This window comes from Anguilla anguilla, chromosome 11, assembly GCF_013347855.1.
Source record: "Anguilla anguilla isolate fAngAng1 chromosome 11, fAngAng1.pri, whole genome shotgun sequence".
Classification (NCBI taxonomy): Eukaryota; Metazoa; Chordata; class Actinopteri; order Anguilliformes; family Anguillidae; genus Anguilla; species Anguilla anguilla.
In genome coordinates this window covers 10,531,641-10,549,699 of record NC_049211.1, presented here as the reverse complement: position 1 = coordinate 10,549,699, position 18,059 = coordinate 10,531,641, and the positions used below count along the sequence as shown (strand labels likewise).

The window sequence follows — 18,059 nt, the reverse complement described above, 5'->3', positions numbered from 1 at the left end:
TCTAAGCCTAGTTGTTCCCTCGATACGAAAGGCTTCAACACATTTTTATTAATTTTTGGTGGAAGCCTAGAACTTGCAAGCCCGAAATATACTCAGAAGCCATGGAGAACTGACACCGTTTCGTGAAATTAATATTTAAACCAACTGAATACTCCCAAGGTCAAAAGGTGCAGTGCACCTTCACAGGCAAAGCATCCAACAAGAAGATAGTGATATAATGTATGCAGAGTGGGGTCTGACCCAAAACACACAGACACACGCTCACACAGAGACACACACACACACACACACACAAATACACTATGCATAGGCCTCCCCTCTTTCCCCTGGCATAGAGACCCCACACTGAGTTCTCACTAGGCTGATTTATTTTCATCTTTAGCTAAGTGACATTAAACAGCCAGTGCTGCCCTTTTAACATGCATGCTTAGTAATATACACTAAAGGAAGGAAGACAGACACAACAAATAAACACTCCCCCCCCCACAGTACGTTATAATGTTCCAAAGCAACAAAATGCAGTATGTTATGATGATGCAAAGAAACAATATGCAGTATGTTATGATGATGCAAAGACGATCCACTCACATGGACACAGAGCCTGAAGATGTGCATGAAGAACAATTAGTAATACACTTTCCCCCCATTTCTCCAGTGAGAGGCTTCAGTAATGACTGACAGCAGTGGGATCTGTGTACTTGCACAGGAACCCCAGGGGACATCAGGGCTCAAGTCACAACACTTTGCCAAGGCAGCAACTTACGCAGCAAATACTGGCCCTGCTTCGCAGCAGCGTTCCCATTGATAGTTTCACATCAGTCCTGGCAGGCAGCGGCAACCAAGCCCACCCCAATGGACTGCCATGCAGTCAGGTCAATAACCAAAAGTGATGTTCTGTTGCAACCATACACTCCTGGTAGACCTTCACTCTTTGACCTCCGCATGGATTATCCACTGCACAAATCAATAAACACATCACAGGGTGTGTCTGCAGCATACGTGCCAGTCCACACAAGTTCTCATCATTCATCACTCAAGTGGACATGTTTAAATTGCTGGCGAGCCCCTTCGCTGTGTAGTTTGATCTGGGGAAAGGGGGCTGGCAGTGCGGTAATATTTCTGATACAGGAGCGTTTCTATTGTCACGGTCTCGGCGAGGTGCTGTGACTCAGTGCTTCCTGGATCTTAGCCTGTCATTGACAGACTGTGTCTGCCTCTCAGCGTCCTGCCCACTTATAAACTGCTGGATCTCGATACAGTGGCCAGCAGAACACTGATTTAGTCCAGCCTCTACCCTAGTGATCGGATGATTGATAAAGTGATATAGTTTCCTAGCTGTGTTTTTTTTTTTTTTTTTGACTGGCAGGTCAAACTATCTCCTCAACTGTGACCACTCTTCCCATTTGACTAAAACGGTGATGAAAACAATAAAGGAAATCAAGACTATCACAATGTGGCAGGAAATGCTCACCAGAAAACTAAAAGCTTTAAACTAAAACACTGTAACTCTCTGTCCTATGTCACAGATTTATTAAAAATACAATTTGTATAGACAAACATTTCCTTTTCCATCCAAGTATCAAACTGAAGATTTTCGGTTATGTATGATGACACAACCATAGGAAAATTATGTGACATGGTCAATTCTTTTCATGTGCATCATAGTCAAAACCAGACACATTAATTTGAACCACACTTTTAGGTCTCGACCATTAACTCATGGACTTGTTTTGGGGCTCGATCAAGAAATGACTTCATGGAGACATTGCATGATGTTAAAACAATTTAAATCACATGATTTCCCTTCCTGTGCACTTCTACTGAATTACTTTTTCATTATTTTTTCTCACTGAATGTAATATTTGCCTTGAGCAGAATTCCATTCATGCATATAGCAAATCGTCAAGGGGAAAAAATTCTCCCTGTAGATGTTATATAATAAACTAATGTCAGTGATGATAGAGGAGTGAATGGGCATGGAAACAGTAAAGGAAAATAGCCTACATACACAAAAATGTGTGTATGTGTGTGTGTGTAAGGAGAAGTAATTCTCAACATAAATGATAAATAGGGAGGATTATAAACCGGGCCGACAAAGCCCATCCAAACACGTACACGGGTCTTGAACGTGTATACTTCATTCAGTAGGCCGTACTTTAACACTAAACTGCTATGGTTCCTTCTGTCACCACCGCTGCGCATTCTCCTTCCTAAAATAAGGGATTCCTCTCCAAAATGTGACCAATCGACAGGTGCTGCGCCTGGGGAACAGTTCATTTGACTTAGGTGATGTGCGCGCTATACTTGCTATTCTTGGATACATTAACGAACTAAATTAACTGATCTATGTGTACTTGATATTAATCGTCAGATTCGTTGGAAAAATTAAAACAATTCCTTGATGCACGGCAAAATCCCAAGGATTTGTTTACAGCTTTCCGGCGTTGTATTTGTAATGCCAACTCTAACAGATTTTTTTTCCACGAAGAACAATCGCAAATACATGAATCGGGAAACAACCTATTAGAGTGAATAAATTAATTTCAGGAGATTGCATCTTGCTCGCACTGCCGAGGGATGGGATGAAACGGTGCACACTGTATCCAGAGCGCGCGCGGGCATGAATGCACCGCGTGATCTGACACATATCTCATTCATTCCTTTCCACCGCAACTGCAACATGATCTTCTTTGTGATGCGATGACTTAACACCGAGCAATGTTTAAATAGCTATATTAGTGGAAACAACGCAACTATCGTAGCTGCTGCTTGCCTTACACCGTTATTTTCGTGACAATCTTTTTGTTCTTATCTTTTACCTGCTCGCAGTCGATATGTGGGCATTCTTTTATAGATGCAGTAAAAGATGCACTTTAATGATCTAAATGCCATATCCAGCTGTGAAGGCTACTCTCTCGGCGCTGCCTGTTCACGTTTTGTGTGATATATGCTTCAGACAGATGTATACTGTCGTCCATACCGTCTCTTAGTTTGGAATGCAAGGGCTGAATACAACTGCTGTGGACTTGCACGGAAACCGTGCAACAAAGCGAAGAATTTCCTTTTGAAGATTTTCGGATGCAGAAATAATCGTCATCGAAGAGGTAAACAACTATTATTTTATTCTGCATATATTGGCGATGAGAACACGCTATCTACAAAATTATTGTTTGTAAATGAAATATTCAAATTCTAGGCTATTGCCAATTCTTCCTGGACTACAAGGTCAGATTTAGCCTCCGATGTTTCCTTGGTGGAGCTCACGTTTCATCTGAGCAAATAGGTTAACTTAATCCAATAATAATACAAAAGTCTGGTATATTTCACTTATGCTAATTTAATTGTTCTGTGACCTGCGCTCAGAAACGGTTTTGCACGGGCTGTGGAAATAGTAGCCGTTTATTGCTTTTGAAACGGTGCTTCCATTTCGGTACTTATAATCCCAGGAAACGTGGATTGGAGAGTAGCTACTGTCCACTCGACATTTTTTTTTAAAGAAATGGCAGCATAAAACAAACGTAAATTATGAAAATACGCCAATCAAATAAATCTAAATATGGAAGTGTTCGTGATACATAATGATTGGGAGGACTGGATAAAGAGTGAAACCAAGAGGGAGGCTACTCAAAATTCGCCCGTTGGGTTGAATGGAACCTCACTGTACCATTCCATTGTTTCAAATGATTTTATCTGAATGTAGGCTACTAAAATTGTTCGATTTGAAGCACGAAACAACTGAGACATCAATGAGGCAAAACAACCTATCATTACTTTCATACAATCCTCAGATGCACCATTCAGTAGGTTATATATTTTAATATTGAAAATTACATATTGAACCTATAGGTTACTGCATATATTATGACAGCGTATAGCAATATTTTATTCCGACCATGCCACGTTACGTCATAGGCATTACGTACTCCCCACCTCTTCCACTGCATCTTGCTCAATGTGAGTTCTATATTGGCCGTCATGTCTTATTAATGATATCTAAATGGAACAGTAATTTCGGTAATATGAACGTGCAATAGTTGGCTAAAATGCTTTCACTGAAATACAAGTAAGCCTGGACTTAAAGGGTCTGATTGTGAAAGTAACTTTACAACGGGGTTGTTCCCTGTGAACAAATCTGAATTTCAGTTCATCATCACCAACTCAGATTTACTAAAAAGTTTGCTTTTAGAGTAGAAACTGCTGAGCCAACTGAAAACTAGTACCACACTTTTGGCAGATTTTGGGAAGTTGGAATAATTTGGCGAATACAATAAAAAGGTAAATTACAGGAGTGGTTATGTGCATATAAAAAAAAAAGTGAACTGACTTACATAAATAATATTTTATTTTTGACATGGATTGTAGCCTTGTTCTCTGACATTGCTTTCATATTTTCTTCTCTTGGCTTCAGCCCTGGAGGATTGTGGTTTTATGAAAGTCCTGTTTGAATTTAAACTCCGGGCTGTTGTTTAAGGGCGTCATATTTGATCAATGCATCACACCTACAGCCATCACCCTCTTGAGTGCTTTTCTACACTCCTGTGGGTTTCCTGTCTGTGACTTAGTAAGCCACAGGCCAGTCGGCAGGCTCTGCACAAGATCACTGTCTGTAGGTATGCGCCTGCATGGGCTGAACGGCCTTTTTTCCATCGCCATGTTTACATACTGTACTATAAAAGCAAGAAGTAAAACTTCTATAAAAATGTACAGGTGTCATATGTGATGTTGTGCTGTGTGACTGAATGCGCAATTTTATTAAAACTTCAAGATACTTCTAATGCATTTCTGCTTCATTTTTGGGTATCTTTAGAAGTGTTGTACTATGTTAAAACAGCTGCATAAGCCAAATGGGTGTGCTGCAATATGTATGATTGGAGTTTCAGAATTCCGGGCCATTCTCCATCTCTGTACATAAATTGCTTGTGGTTCTTATTTTTCATGCAATCTGTTGATTGTTTTACTGCGTTGGTGTACTCAAGAGAACACGGTCATCCCAAACTTAATGGCTTCATTGGCACAAACATAATTTGGTAGGAAATAAGTGCTTCATATATAACACTGTGCATTTCAGAGCTTTAATTGGATGGGGGAGAAGGGGTGGGGGGGTGGGGGGGGATACACAGCATTGCACTTTCAAGAATTGTTTTTCGGTTTGAATTAAAAAGAATCGATCGAACCGTTTTTTTAAAATGGCCCTTCTCAGTGCAGATGACAGCACAAACTGACTGGCATGTTTATGGGGTTTAAAGATATTCCATAAGCATCCTCTGTATCGTAAACAGAGATATAAAAGGAAGAATGGCACGTATCACTACAGCCATTTCTCGTGGGCGGTTTTGGTTCTAACAATACACTGGGCACACACTGTTAACTGTGCTGAGCTTTAGAGTGCTATCAACGGGGGGTGATATTAGAAGCAAGTCATTTGAATCAAATTTCATACAAAATAGTGATGCATCTAATGTAGCGGCCATGTCAGTTATATTTTATATTGCCCCTGTAGTCTTCTGACTCGTGTGTGTGTGTGTGTGTGTGTGTGTGTGTGTGTGTGTGTGTGTGTACTTCCACATATTCAGCCAATCAGTCATACAAGAATGGCAGGTACACAGAGGGCAGAATGGGGGTGGGGGGACCCCCAAGGTTCTAGTCTCCTTGGTATCCACCAAGAGCAGCACGGTTCTACAGAACTCTCTGAGAACAGACTGCAAATGGCTGAGTAGAGACTCAAGCCATGGGCACTCATGATACAGATGAGCGACACAGACCTCACACACCCCACAGGGAGACATGCATATGTACACACATATATAGACACATCGACAGGCTGACAGGCAGACAGCCACACATTTCATAAAGGGTGCAAAGTAAGACTTCAGATAATGCACTGCCTGGCAGCCCTCAAACCCATTTGATTCTCTCACAAACAGCAAAAGGCATTAATGCTTCACATATTTAGATATGACATTTTACATATACAAATTGCATTGCTGTGAGCTTGACGTCACTTTTAAAATTCTTAAGTTGAAACTTGGGTATGTGGTTGATCCTGCAACTCGAACACAAAGTGAGTGCCTTTATTATAAGACTGTAGTATTAACTCTGGAAAAGGACAACAAAGCTATTTTATCAAAATTATTGCTTTTACATATGAATTATATCAAATTGAGCAGTTAATGGGTTTAAAGTGAAATGTAACAATGATAAAATTTTGAGTGGCAGTCTTGTACTTGTGATTTCTGCAATTCAGTTATTACAGCATGACATCAGGGTTAGTGAGTCCAGATGACTCAGTCAGCTCAACTGGAATTAGCCCAAGATAGCACTGTAGAAGTAAGATAGTCATTTCATGTGGGTATATTTTCACCGGTGCATTTCAGGTGCCAGTAAGTAGGTGTTTGACAGATGCTGACGTAGAGTAGATGTAGATGTTATATTAAATCAGAAACTACACTGAAAGTCAAGCAAGAACATATTTATGCAGGGATAAAAAAGATATGAATCTATAACATGGAAGATGGAGGGAGCAAGGTGCCATACACCTGATGGGGAGGAAGGAAAGGGGGGAAATGGAGAGAGGGATGCTGACAGGAAGGATAGCAGGCCATGTATTAAACATGGTTTTGATTATCCTACACAGAAGGCGGAATGCTGAAGGAGAGTTCCATCAGATTTCTCTCATGTTGCTCAGAGCAGTGCATCGTTTCTGCCGCGATGGCTCGGCTGGCCTTAACCCCAGGACCTTCTGAGGAAACGGTGTGCAACCTGAGCTCCTCCAGATTAATCCCGACACAGGCTGCGAGCTCAGGTTGCACCCCTCACCATACAAAAGTGCAGGTCGATTGTGACGGTTACAACACTGGCCTGGACCGCGCATTGTCGCGGTCCAGGGTTCAAATCCAGAACACAACTAATGGTGAGATCACAGGGGAGGAGGAGATGGATGGGAAGAAAGGAGGCACAAAAATGATGCAAGGTTACAAAAGAGTCACAGGGAGAAAGAAGTCGTGTGGGAGGAGAACAAGGCATTACCCATTTCATTGCCCTTGTGGGTTTCTCATGCAAAATTGTGAGGAATAATATAACAGGGAGTTTGAAGATATAATCCTGATATTTTTATGGAGAGTATGTAAGCAAAGGGTGAAACTCCTTATTTGTCCTGCCCTGTGTCTCTGCCAAATCAAACTGCGAGATAACTTACCAGGAAAGGTGGTAGAAGGGAGAGTATAAGGGAGGATGTATTCATGGACCATTCATTTTTTATTTGATAACTTATCTTTAAGGTCTGTGGGCCCAATTCTGAATTGTCCGTACTCTCAAATGCACAGGACTTGTGTATCCGAGGTGAACATACTTGTACTTCAGTTGTGCACCCGCGCACGTCTGCTCCACCCAGGGTTGTACTGAACGCGATTACATCATCTCATCACAACACAGGCTCGCAGATGGAAAATTATGTAATTCACAAAACCCATTATTTGGTGCAACAAAGCATTATGACTTCCATAACAAAACTGTCAGTAATACATACATTTCAAGGGGTTATTTTTCTTGCTGTTTCTCTGTTTATGTACGCTGCATTTCAGATGCACATGCACGCACGTACACGGACATTCGCACACCGCTAGAATCGGTGGCTCGCTAGTCGGCCACAGATGAGACTGGAACCTTCGTTGTGCTTCCAGCTGCAGTGTGTGCACTGAGCGTGCGATGTTCCTCTTCAAGCTAAAAGCGTTGCGCGGTTAACATTCAACTGATGATGTGACTGTGAACGAAGACAAAAAAACAAAATTACCTGTGAATGTCGCCATTAGGGACTTTGATGTCTTTGAAGGGACGAAATGGCATAAAATGATCTAAAAATACAAATCCCACAACAGAACAACCTTATGGGTGGACGGTACTGTATGTTAGTACAAAAAAAAAAGTCAGAATTTAATAATTTTTTCAATCAGTACCATGGTAGAGTTCATGTAGTCAGCAAAACAAATTACTAAGTGAATGGATATGAATGTCCTTTCACCAGATGGCTACATAGGGGTTATTCAGTTAGTTAGCTAAGCTTCAGATGTTTTATTAATAGTAGCACATTAGCAAGCTTTCCAGTGTCATAACAAGTTACAGTTGACAAGCTAGTGCTAGCTAGCTAGTGACATGCATGACTACTTACAGGACATGCAGTGGGAAGGATAGCTCCTTGTTCCCACTACTAGCAGTGCTAACACTACATTTCAAAACAACAGCTAACATCATGAAAACAGCTATGCAGAAAAACCACATCTGTCCCACTTTATATACGGTACAGCTGGCTAGCAGCATAGCCATAATGTTTGTAATTCAAATAATGAGCTAGTTTGTTAGCCTATGATAGTCAACTTACAATGAACCAACAGAAAACTAGCTAGTTCTTGGTTCCTCTCCCAATCCACAGAGGACAGCACCCGTTACTGCACACGCACAAGTTACTTATGGCAACGTCATAACTTGGAGAAAATTGTCAGCCATACTTTCTGCAAACACATATCACCTTATACAACAATATCGCAATCAGTACATTAAAGCTAGATGATCAGGGAAAATGTTTGATTGTAATACCACGTGTCAGATATATATAGGTATTAAGACACTTCCAACTGTGCAAAACTAATGCTTTGTGTCCTTGCCATGGACAGTGGATGACACTGTCACACTGAATGACATTTACAATTCCATATAGGCTAATATAGGCCTACAAGTTTGTTAATTCCCAGCAATGTCACCTTTACTTGCTGTCAATTCTGCAAACTGCACACAGTTTTAGGTTAACAGCTAACAGGTGACATAAAAATGCTGATGACAAACACATTATTAGTTTAAAAATAACCATGTGAAATGACCACATCCTGTGGAAACTTTTAGTAAACACTGCTGCGGATGTCTGGAACATTAAAAAATAATTTGTGCAGGCTACACTGCATTTGTGCAGACAACACTGTAAATAGATGAACCATAAAAACCCTGGTTACTCATATACAAACTATGCACTAGTTTTTAAAAAATACACTTGTTAAACACTGTCTGCATACTAAATTACAGATATAAAAATAATGGAGATATACCAATTCTTCACCAAAACTGAAAAAGTCATATTCCTAAGCAGTGCTATCCACAATTTCCTACCACAACTGTCATCATAGCTAATTTGCAGACTGATAAATGGCACATAGATCCGTCAGCTCTTTTGCAATTGTCACATCTGAAGTCTGCTGTGTTGTAAACTAATCTTAATTAGGAGCCAAATTTGACACAATAAAGAATAGCAACCCTTCACCATTCCGTTGTAATTAACATTTCAATTATGGCATGTTTGTCAAACTGATGATATATTTATATTACATATATTGCATATAATTACGTAAAATACAGTAATATCAACATAATTTTCTGAATAGCTTGAGCATGAAGTGATTTGAAGGTGGAAAAATTCAGTATAGTCCTGGTTCACTGACTAATGCGTCCACCTTCTGTGTTAAAGGCAGACTCACATTCATTGTAACTTACTATCTTTATGAAGAAGTTGGAGTACTACAGATGATAAAACCAGAGGCCAGTTTCTTTTTTTCTGCTACCCATTCTTACACACATTTTGCTTGTGTTAATACGCTTTTCCATGTTTCATTTATGAATTTAAGGTGATAACTGCCATTTAGATGATAATTCTGCGTGTTACCACGCCACCACATCAAACACCAATATTGCTGTGAAAACATCAAATGACATCACGATGACAATCACAGAGGTGACAGCGCCACACGTGACATGCTGTACTAATCACTAATCGTAAACGATCAACAAATCATCCCGTACCGAAGACGCACGGGAGGCTGTGTGTGCATCTCGAGGATTGTTGGGCACCGCACTCCTCGCTCGGCCTAGCTGCGGGAAGGCCGCTCGGCTGTGGACGACTCGATGGCACGCCACTGTAATTTCTGAGCTGCCCGCGACTCCACACCTCAGGGAAAAGCTTTGTCCTCCGCAGAAAAACATTTTTCCAAAGAAAAAAAAAGGAGAGAGAGAGAGAGAGAGAAAGTCTTCATTTTGTATCAGACAACGGTGAGCTCGCTTGGCTCTTTTTCAGAATAAACCAAGCCAACAAAAAAAAAGTGTTTTTCTCGGATCTTTCTCGAGGACCGTTTATGTTTGTATTACGGTGTTCAGTATGTGTTGTTGCCATAAAGACCGCCTGCCGTCTGTCTCGTTTGGAAGATGTCTGATGCCTGCATTTTATATTGCTGCTAACAAGAGAGTGGGACAGGCATCTGTCAGGTGTTTACCATGTACGGTTTGTCAGTTATGGCTCTGATGGGTAGGCACAAACTCACACATATATTTTCAAGTTTACTGAAACAGCCTGACTGATGGTTTCCCTCACAGTCGATAAGAAAAACTGGTGATGCATTAAAAGTTAAGCAGACAGTACCAGCCCCCAGATGTCTCCTTTAACGACAAGATGTACAACTACAGCAGGAAGCCAAAGTAAAAAACCAAGTAAATGAGATTTTGCCTACAATTCCCAAGACTTTATTACATACTGCAATCTTTATTTTCAAGTGTATTATTACATCTCATCAGCTGATAGATCGGTTGACGGGGGACGCATCGCACATTATCTCCTTCCAGTATTTAAGCTGTCTTTCTAGACTACAGTATGTGATTTTCAAATCTCCTGCATTGTTGCGATTGTGATTAGCACTGTGTCATGCCGACGTAACGAGTCACTGAGTGCATACGCATGTTGAATGCGATTGTGGCTCAAGGCATTCTGTACGTGCTCATGCTGCTCTGCATTTTCGAGGTGCGTTGCGGGAAATGGCGAAATGGCACCGGCTGCACGCTGTGCGGTTTTAGCGAAGACGACGTCCCCTGAGAAGGTCCTGCGTCACCTCAGCATTGTCCCAAACTTGCCGAGCACGCGCGCAGGATGGCAAAACAAACGGCCGCAACATCCCGAAAGATTAGCGAGTCACAGAAGCCACTCCTTTCAGACCCTATCAGAAGCCCTGCGCTTACTCCCTGCCCCTCTTCTGCGCATATCAGTGGGCCTCAGAGAGCAGCTGTGCAGGTTTTTGCTCTGTGCCACTGAGCCTTCATCCTTTTGGGTTATTCAGTATATGTATTTTTATTTCATTTAGTCCAGCGACATCGCAGAGCGCCACGGACCGATTGGGCTTTCAAGCAACACAAATACGTCACACTAATCAGCATAGATTTGCTTTAAGCGTCTCTCTCTCTTCACTCTAAACTGATGGGAGATGTAGGTCACCGTCGTGATTCCCCCCTCCCACTCTGCCCTGTAGAGAAACACAGACACGCGCTGGAACACAACAACAGGGAATGTTGGAAAATGGAAAACGACGGCTCCATCTCTTTAGGACGTCGTGACCATCAGCAAACATACGGGTTAGATTATGATCGAGTCGAGCCTCACACGTACTGCGTCTATATTTATCAAAAGTAACAATATATTGAAGACGGTCATAAGTCTCACACAGGCAACGTAGTTCTTGACGACAGACTGCAATGAACAAGGAGGGAAAGGGTGACATAAAAAGGGTGACTTTTTGAATCAGAAATGTATGTCATGCATGTTTCTAAATTATGTCTGCGTGCCAGCAGGGCGCATTTGTGATGAGGTAAAGACAGCATTGGTGATGTCATGGCAACAGTGTCCGTTATGACTTCCTGAAAGAGATCAGGAAAAGTGAAGCTACTCTTAATTTCCCACCACATTATGGTCTCAGCTTGCCTTTACATACCAAAAATGTGATGGATGTGGTAGATTCAGCTGGCTCAAGGCGAGCTTACATACAATCCTGTACTCAGCCATTAGGAGAACGATGCTAAAACAAGCAGACTTTCATTTCTCAGCACTAATAAGTACCAGTCCAAGATCAGTCTCGTCATTACGCACCCAGGGATAAGTTAAGGACTCAGACTGTGTAAACAGAGCCTGGATCTGTGCCTACAGGTACGACCTCTCTCTGAAGCTTGACACACATTCCAAGGTGCAGATATTTTTTCTCTCTCTCAGGAGCTGCTTCTGGGAAGAGAGGGGCCAACAGTATAAATTGTGTTAATAACCAAGCTATTTTTACTAATCAACAAAACTTACACTTGCACAGTGCTACACTGCACTCAGATGTAGATCTTTTATGTTCTGTGCATACTGAGCCACTCAGAAAGACCTTTTCACTGATATAATTAAGAGCTCCCTCTTGCATCTCCTCCAGTGAATTTCTGTGCAGCCGTCCAGAGCTTTCTCCTCACTGTTTTGGCTGACATAATATAGTGTACTTATTCCCATGGGAAGGATGCCTGCTGTGCTTGCCACAGCAGACTGGTAGATGCATGCACTGTGCGGCCCTGCTTACTTCTTACAGAAGGCCGTACACATTAGCAAAGCAATAAGATTACTCACCCACAGAGTAGGAGGACATCAGACTAAATTTAGGTCCCTTGTGCGAGGCTTATATTGAAGCATTCATTTAAATCTCACTGCAGAAGGTACAAATTGCGGTGCAGGACAAGCCCACACTGCGTTCTGCTCAGCAGGAAATTTGAAAACAAAGCTGTGCCGCGGGGATTAGGAGATAAATCGTGTCGGGCCAACGCGGTAAGTGACCGGGGAGGAGTAATGGAGGGGTGCAGCCGGTGTCCGACCAACCGCAGTTCCAGTTTGAAATCTCATCTCCGGGACCGGGCCGACTGGCCGGAGAAAAAGACGCTCTGGCCATCAGGGACGAGAGAACCGGAACGCTTAATGGCCTTTCCACTCTCGCACCTTAATGACACTAAACTGAAAGAAGGCAGCAACGCTGGTCTTTTAAAGTCCGTTCTGATGTTTTTACGTTAGAAGCTACCGGCTGCTGAGGCTTCTGAAGCTTACTCCCTGCAAGAATTCAGCATGAGAAACCTTGGGCAGTGTAGCCAACATGGACGAAATGCATAATGGATGGGAAGATGGAGGTTTGCAGCTGCTATCACTGCAAACAGCTGAAAGCCAAAAATGCAGCCTTTATTTAAGCAGGTAACTGTTAAAACCCATACACCATTTGGTCTGCTCACACAGTAGCACAGAAGTAAAACTGTCAGTCTTTTCCCTTATTTTCCACAGAAGAACATTCACTTTAGATATGACAGGCTCCCACTCTGTTCATCAAGCAGAATTTGCACAGCGGCTGGCGGATGCTAGTGCCGTAGCGTCCTGTGCAGAAGCCTGAGGCCGCATTACTTACACACTGCATCTGGGATTGATGCAGCGTTCCTTTTTAAAAAGGCTAGGCACGGCAGAGCATAAATCTGTCAAAGGCAGAATTGATTATTCTCTTGGCTTCTGAAGTGGCAGTTACATTCAAAAAATTTACCAGAAAAATGATAAGCAAAAAAAAAAAAAAAAGTACATTCATACGGTCGTGTACATTAGCTGAGCAACAGCTAGTTCAATAGATCCAGTCACATGGGGGGTGGGATAAAAAGGTCAGTTACGTGCATCAGCCTCCTTAGCAGTCAAACCTAAATTTGCCTTGTCTTGTGTAAACTAGCTAGAGACCAAATTGAAGGTTAACAATCTCTCGCAAATGAGATTGGCACAGGGAACCTGATGAGACAGATGAAGTCTGCTGTACTGGACGGTGTGTGGAGAGAGAGACCGTGCGGTTGGTATCACATTAGGCCAGGAGGTGAATCCTTGCACCGGGCGACCGAGCGGTTTAATTATTCAGTCTTAAACATCATTTAATTAAAGCCACTATTCCTTCCCTCCCTCCCGCCCAGTTTGGTTTGCATTTCACTTTATTGGATGTGTCTACGATGGCTAAACTGCAGGAAGCTACATTCCTCGCCCCCAAGCATGGTTTGTACCTCCTCCTTATTGGCTTATAAGGCAGCAATAACGTCTGTGCATACCATCCAAAAACCCTTACTGGGGCCTGCATTAAAGACATTTTGCACACTTATTTTGACAAGGTGAGTTTCTATGAGTTCCCACTGCAGGTTCAGTTTAGTAAATGTTCATTTAATGTGCCCCAAGAGCAATGCAAGACAGCAATGGAGAAAGCTCTTTTCACTTTGACAATACCTGCTTTTCCAGTCCATTAAGCAGCAAGTGAACCCTTAATTCACTTATCGATTCACTTAAAACTAAAAAAAAAAAAAAAACGCTATTTACTGTAATAAATTGCCTCTGGTATGTAAGACACAAGTGGAGTCTATTATGTTTTATGGCCCTGCGACTGCCAAAGCAGCAATCAAACTAGCATGAGCACGAAATGTCCAGGGATTTTTCCACTTTCGTTTATATCTAATATCAGAAGGGCTGCTGATACAACTGGACAGGTGAAATTGCCCTGATTTCCATTTGTACTGGAGAGGCTTAATTGCTCTAGCCAAAGGGCAGTGCAGATCTCATAACTTGGATCGTATAGACCATTCATGAGAAAAAGAGCGTTTGAGTGGCTGAGTTAAGAATGAAAGAAGCAAACTTCTCTGTTCCAGTAATAGCCGGACATACAGAGGGAAAATTTACAGTTATTACAATTGCGGTTACCAACAATTGTTTTTGGCAGTTAGAGGGTAAATCGCTTCTTGTACTGAAAATGGAAATTTGATTGGCTGTCTATGCTATCATTCTGCTTCACTGAATTCTAATTGGCTGCATGTTTCTTTGTCAAGGGCTAATGGGATTTTTATTCCCTTGAAGTGAATGCTCAGTGTTATGTTGATGGGCCCGCGACTACTAATGTAGTGTCCCCATTAAAAATACCATTTGATGAATGTTAAAAAGTACTAATTGACAAACCTCAGTGCTGTGTTCAGCCGTCATTAGAGGTCTTTTTTATTTGTATTGTCTTTTCAATGTCTTGGCGATAATTTTGTTCATCAGGAAGGCTGCAGTCTCTAGCTCTAATTAAAGCCAGTTCGTGATCGTTTTTGTGTGTGTAAGTGCATGCGTGTGGAAAGTGTGGAAACATGCACAGATCTTTAAATCGGTACACTGATTAATTCCTGAGGCACAGCTTACAAGAACAGGGAAATAACTAAAAGCACACATAGGACACCTCCTGAGAGGCCCGTCACAAGTCGGAGGACTTTGTCATTTGGAAGAGGAATCTTTGCAGGAGTGCCGTAAATCACAGGTGCTGCTGTTTTGTTGTGATGTGCATATTTATGGGAGCAATTTTCAGATACAGATTGACCACAGAAACAATTTAGAGAAGTACCTACTGTAAAAGCGAGCTGCCACAGCTGGAATAATGCTTGAAAACAAATATAACTCTATTCCACAGGACCTTCATGGATATTATAGCCTTCTTATGGGTATGTTTAGGAACTTAATATTAGATTTTTCTTTTCAACGGAATGAGTAAATATTTCATGATCTACAAAAAGCTCAAGGGGGAGGAAAAACTCATTGCATCTCAGTAGCCCAGTGAAACCATGGCAGGGAGAGGTTGATAGTACTTTAACTGCCTGGGATTAGACCATCATGGATATTGATGTCACCGCACTTCAGAGCCTGCAGAGCGTGATGGATTTAGGTCTACAACTTCCGGAAAGAGCCGCAGCTTCGAAGACATTACGCAACTTTCCAAATGCACCACTTTCCAGCTGCCTCATTAATTTAGCGTCCAGGGGTACGGTGGTGTGTGCATGTGTGTGTGCGTGCACCTGTGTGTGTGTGTGTGTGCGAGCGGGGAGCAGGGTAGGGGAGTCTAATAATGTCAATTATAACTTTAGAACAACGGCCTGTATTCAATCAACATTTGTTTTTCAACTTTGACGTTCTGCTTTGCATTCACCAACTCTGTTGGATGAGTTAGTTTGAGCGATTGCTTGCCAAAATGTGTCTGTGTATAAAAATAAAATAATTACTGCTTTTGCCTGTTAATTGTGTTAAGGATCAAATTTTGATTGAAATTCAGCCCACACATTTATTAAAGATGGGAGTTTCATGTTTGCACCCATACAGGCATCTAAAATCCACCCTCTGTCACCAGAGTTATGCTAATGACTGTTATTACACCACATGTCTAGAGAGAAAGCACCTTTTCCCTTTACAAAAAAGCTTAATGTGTTACCAGAAGTGTGAATCTTAAGCACCATGGTTGATTTAGATCAAAATCCCTGTTCAGTTATGCATTTCTCATGGAACATTTTTCTCATTGTGTAAAACTGGAATGGATAATTGGCAAATGTGCAAATATAATTAAATTGATTTTGGTTTCAAATTTGCATAAAAGGCAATGTTGAGGCCATCTTCAACTTGAACCAAGCTCAAAAGATACCCAGGTCAACGCTCTCAGGTACATTTAGTGTTTAACCTCCTAATCAGGGATTATCTGATTTTTAATTTTCCTAGAAGAAGGTCAGTAATGTTTTCATGTACCCCAGGGATGGTATTTACTTTGATCACACAGAAAGTAAAAGTCAAATTTGTAACCTTTAGATATTGTCAAAACAAAATATTTCACTGGATTTTATTTTCTCATACATTACCAGTACATCCTGTTAGAGCCGATTATGCCGATGATTGCTGAAGTATGCTGCTTGATTCATGCTCTTTATCTAACAGTTGAAATTACACTCGTAATTTCAGTGATGTCAGATCTGCTTGTTTATTTATGACCACGCTGAAAATCAGTGATGATTCTGTGTGCTATCTGCAGAGCTCAAGCACACATGCCATCTTTTACGCAATGACTGTATTTTAATTAAGGATGCACAAAATGGAAATTCTGGGGCCGATATCAGCAACCAAAAATTTTCTGGCCATACAGGCCAATGCTGATAACTCCCTGTTTTGAATTATGGCAAAAATGCATACAGCGACCAAGTTTCCATATGAGAAACTTCCAGATTAGCACAGAGGTTGTCGCTCGTAAGAAAAATATACCAAAATGTATTTGTATAAAAAAGTATTTAAACTTGCTTACTTTATTATTAAGCAGAGGGCGTGGGAACTGCTGAGTCTCTGTACTGTTTTACTATTGAGTTTGTCTAAAAGAAATGATGAATCAAAAATAAACAAATGAGGTTCAGTGGCTATGATCAGCATACTTTCTGAGCACGACATTTTCACTCAACAGCTTCAGCAGCGCATCGAATGTGCCGCCCCCTTGTCACATGTATGTAGCCTCGTAACAGCCCATCACATAAGCAATAATCTTAGCAAAAGCCCCAATATAATACCTTCACAGCTGCCATCTGTACTTTTAACCCAGCAATAGAATCCAGGCCAATTCTAATGGTATTGGCATTACAAGCTCAAGCATTCAGAAGTAACAACTGTAATATTTTTCCCCTGAAATTCTGCAACGTACAGTGTGCACACAGAAACACGTACACATATATGATACAGATGGCTTTCTTATTCACACCAAGTGTAAGATTGAAGGCTTTTCATAATGGAAGAATGGCCTTGATTTTGTGAGTCACTTTTGTAAAATTGCTGTGAAATGGCAAGAGAAAAAATTAATTGGCTACCTGTGTCCAGCGGGCCGTGTAAAGCAGTACGGCTTGGTGGGAACACACTGTGCTACGCACATTTAGAAATCATACATAAGAGATTTTATACATGGCACCACTGGTCACAACTGCATGGACGGATGGTTTGAGGAAAACTGGTGCGTGATAATTTATTTACATCAGAGAAGTGCCGCCCCCCCCACCTTCTTGTCATGTCCTTTACGCAAAGCACGAGTGTGAGAGGTATGGCTGTTGACGAGCTCTCCCTGCACTTCCTGGCCTTTCCGTTTCCGCTCATTAACAAGCACAAGCACAGGCATGCTGGATGCCCCTGGGGGTGAAGCCCAAATGCACATCACGGTTTGGACAACAGAGCAGACAGGAAGTAGCAATGACAACCTGCTCAAGCTGCGACACACAGTTCAATTACCGGAGAGGAAAAAAAAAGCAATTCCTCATCAAAAGGTTTATGTATGTGTTCCCATGCACGCGTGCGCGTGTGTGTGTAAGTGTGTATGTGCATGTGTGCTGCCTGTATAAGCTACATGCACATACTCACTCAT

At 41.7% G+C, this 18,059-nt stretch overlaps 1 protein-coding gene across 4 annotated transcripts in view; it reads left to right on the top strand.

Moving 5' to 3' along the window:
* The first annotated feature begins 2,211 nt into the window (after window positions 1–2,211).
* LOC118208346 (probable G-protein coupled receptor 153) overlaps window positions 2,212–18,059 on the top strand; it is a 48,275-nt gene continuing 32,427 nt past the window's right edge. For 3 of the 4 annotated variants that reach the window (XM_035382933.1, XM_035382931.1, XM_035382932.1), the window contains exon 1: window positions 2,212–3,104. The gene's annotated coding sequence lies outside the window, so the exon portion shown is untranslated. The remainder of the gene's footprint in view (window positions 3,105–18,059) is intronic. The other variant, XM_035382934.1, reaches the window with a different exon arrangement.